The sequence below is a fragment of the Mustelus asterias genome, chromosome 2, assembly GCF_964213995.1.
Source record: "Mustelus asterias chromosome 2, sMusAst1.hap1.1, whole genome shotgun sequence".
NCBI classification, from domain to species: domain Eukaryota; kingdom Metazoa; phylum Chordata; class Chondrichthyes; order Carcharhiniformes; family Triakidae; genus Mustelus; species Mustelus asterias.
This window is the reverse complement of record NC_135802.1, coordinates 131,921,060-131,925,306: the sequence shown is the minus strand read 5'-3', so window position 1 is coordinate 131,925,306 and position 4,247 is coordinate 131,921,060.

The following is a 4,247-nucleotide window of genomic DNA, read 5'->3' as shown; positions in this document are numbered from 1 at the left end:
TAGAGCTCCGAAAGCTTGTGTGGCTTTTGCTACCAAATAAACCTGTTGGACTTTAACCTGGTGTTGTTAAACTTCTTACTGTGAACACCACTAGTCACAGACCTCCAATCAGAAAAAGACCCCTCCACTGCTACCTTCTGTCTTCTATGGCCAAGCCAGTTCTGTCCCCATCTAGCTAGTTCACCTTTGATCCCGTGAGATTTAACCTTTTGCACCAGCCTGCCATGAGGGACCTTGTCAAATGCTTTATTAAAATCCATATAGACGTCATCCATGGCCCTTCCCTCGTCAATCATTTTTGTTACCTCCTCAAAAAACTCAACCAAATTTGTGAGGCATGACCTCCCTTGTACAAAACCATGTTGTCTATCGCTAATGAGACTATTCAGTTCTAAATGTGTATAGATCCTATCTCTAAGAATCTTCTCCAACAATTTCCCTACCACGGACGTCAAGCTCACTGACCTATAATTACCCGGGTTATCCTTGCTACCCTTCTTAAATAACGGGACCACATTTGCTATCCTCCAATCCTCTGGGACCTCACCTGTGTCCAATGAAGAAACAAAGATTTCTGTTAGAGGTCCAGCAATTTCATCACTTGTCTCTCTCAGTAATCTCAGACAGATGCCGTCTGGCCCTGGGAATTTGTCTACCTTAATGCTTCCTAAAAAAAATAATATGAAACTTCGGTAGTGGATCCAATTAGATCTCTGGAATTATTGTCTCTATGACCGAACTCCTGTTGTACCCAGTAGAAATGGAGGGACAAATTGTTTGTAAACATATAAATAACTTGAGGAGTGGATAGATCCTCCAGCAGTCAATGTTGCCATCAAGAAATGTTTTCGAAACTGCAGGTACCTAATTGACCTGTTAATTGACCTGGCATAGAACCATAGAAAATTACAGCTCAGAAACAGGCCTTTTGGCCCTTCTTGTCTGTGCCGAACCATTCTATGCCTAGTCCCACTGACCTGCACTTGGACCATATCCCTCCACACCCCTCTCATCCATGAACCCGTCCAAGTTTTTCTTAAATGTTAAAAGTGACCACTTTATTTACCACTTTATCCGGCAGCTCATTCCACACTCCCACCACTCTCTGCGTGAAGAAGCCCCCCCTAATATTCCCTTTAAACTTTTCTCCTTTCACCCTTAACCCATGCCCTCTGGTTTTTTTCTCCCCTAGCCTCAACGGAAAAAGCCTGCTTGCATTCACTCTATCTATACCCATCAAAATCTTATACACCTCTATCAAATCTCCCCTCAATCTTCTACGCTCCAGGGAATAAAGTCCCAACCTATTCAATCTCTCTCTGTAACTCAGCTTCTCAAGTCCCGGCAACATCCTTGTGAACCTTCTCAACTCTCTTTCAATCTTATTTACATCTTTCCTGTAACTAGGTGACCAAAACTGTACACAATACTCCAAATTCGGCCTCACCAATGCCTTATATAACTGATGTTTCCATGGAAGCAAGTTGTAAGAACTGTCTGTGCCAGAAGAGGTACTCATTATTACAGATCCTGTTAGCCTAGATCCTGTGGAAGTATCTCAGACTACAGAATTACACAGCTCTACAAGAAACAAAAAATCTCCTCAAAGACTCAACTTACAATTTTCCAATTTATTTAGTTAGATTTGGGCCTGATTAACTTGGTTACTGAAGATTGTATAAAAGAGTTAAAGGGGGAGGGATGTGGTGATTGTCCCTTTAAGAACAACACAGCAGAAGAGGGTCACCTGGCTTGACAGACCAATGAGGAGGAGAATGGGTAATCACCCCAAGGGGTGGAGCTCTCTCTGAGGCAGAAGACATCTTGAAGACATGCAGAAGACATGTAGGGATTGGGGCAGCTGGTAGGCTGCTCCAGGGCAGTTGGCCTCAGTGTAGGTTTTCCTTATTAATAAATACCCTTTGTATCCTTGACTAAGTCCGTGAGCATGCTTCATGCCAAAAATGATTTTGCCATATTCTAGTAACATGCGCTAAAAACAATCACGTTATTTGTTACACTTAACATTTGTTTCTGTATAATCAGTTTTAAAAAGTACTAATCAAAGTAAAATGTACCATACTTTAGTATTGTTTCCAGTGCTTGTATAAACCTGACAGTTATCAGAATATCTTCACCAGGAACTTCTCGACATAATTTTTTTTAAAAAGGTTAATTGAAGATAATGTATCTGCATCCTGTGAAAATTACTTACCTTTTTCTGTTCTTTCAATCTGAAAATCTTCAGCTTCCATATTTACATTAGTCTTGTGAATTGGCTCCCGCTGGTATTGAAATTATTCTCACTGGTCCTGATATCTAGGTATATCTCTGATAGGGAACTACAGAATTTTACTTGTCTCCATTGAATTGCTCTTATGCTTTCAAAAGGAGAAAGAGTGTCACAACATTAAACCACATTTCAGTAACTATGAAGAATGTTAATGTGAACAGACACATACCCATAATAGATTTCAAATATTAATAGTGCACACAGGTGTTTTGTATATATATATGAAAGCTATTTTTTAGTTAACCTCTGGATATGCAGCTTTCTTTCTGTAGCTTTTCCATCTATGCATGCTAAACTGACCAAACCTAATGTCAATAGTTAACGCTCATGCCGTAGTCATCTACAACAATTCATATTTCCCAGAACATCAAAACTGTGAAATTCTGTCCATCAGTCTTTTCTTAGAGGTTAAAGGCCAAGCGCTGAAGGACAAAGGGTCATCATCAGGTAACCTTTATTTTTTTAATTCAGCTCAATTTTTTCAAAAGTAATTTTCAAACTTGCTGAAATTCTGCACTATGGGTTTGGTCTTTCAATGGTCATACATAAAGTGCCTGGAATTAGCAGTTGAAATTTATCTGACTGTAATGACAAGGAATGGACAAGTGAATCACAGTTAGAGAATAATTTAAGAAATGCAGCAAAACATACATGATCCAAAACTTGTAAAAAAACAACCTTACTGTTATGAGTCTCCAGGAGCTGTCTAATCATTTTTATTTTACAATTGAATCACTGATTAGCTTATCTAGTTCCAGAAGAGCATGACTCTGCTGAATAGAAATCATATAAAAAAGAAACAAACTCTAAATTAACCCAGTTTCCACATTCTCATGCTTAGCAAATAAAATGACAATCTCATAATTCCAAATTATACATACAAAGAACTCAAGACTGGTTGAAATGTTAGGTTCCAGCACATCTGAGTTACAGATACCAACAAACCAAAGATTTCCTGACTTCAAAATTTAATGGTACTTTGTAACAGATCCACATGTCCAAATCTCAGAAGATAACTGATTAGAAATGCCACTAAAATTGTCCATTCATTTTATTATTGTAATTAATGTCACTCAAAGATGGAGTAGATATGTTTTAAAATAGTTGACCAATGTACTTTTACAAGTTGACTGAAAGAACATGTCCATCAATTAGATCTTTTTTTCAAATTTCTCACCAATCAATTCAAACACATTTGCTCAATAGGCATCAATTTCACATCTTAATTTACTGAAATTTTATTACTAGATGTTCGCTGAACAAACTTTGTGTTCTGACTTGACCAGATTACATTAATTTTGTCTCGGTTTTCTTCTTGACTTGACAAACCAAAGTTAGTCAATCAACCTTGCCTCAAATTGGTTTCTCAGTGAATCTTTTGACCTATGATGTTATCCAACTGTAGGGTGCTTCGTACATATACACTGGGGATATCAATATTAACCTCTTCTCAGTTGATAGTGCTATTATTAAATGGAATACCTGTTCTAAATGGCACATCATTCTGAGACCAGCTGCACATGCACACAATTGGAAATGAACTTCACTTGTTAATTTCCTGATGTAACCCTCATTGAATGGCTTTTCTTCATTCTTGGGTTAGCCTTTCTCCATTGGGTGACAACTCCATAGCTTCCCATTGCATGGCTACACCATGTTGATGCACCCCCATTGAATGCCATGTAGGTCAAGTGTTAAATTCCTCCACGTGGTTGGTGACTGCCTCTAACTACGTCACTATGACGTATCCCCTTAATTCTCGCGAGAATTGATAATTTGGGGGTCCAAGGCCCAACCTAAATGGTCAAATTGCAAGATTGGTGGGAAGTGGCTGGCTTTGCATTGAAGTTTTGCTGAAACAAGTTGCAGCAAATTGCTTTGTGCATATATCAGTGGATGCAAACGGTACTCTATTCCTATTGGTCAATTCATCGGTATGCAAATTATGTCATAC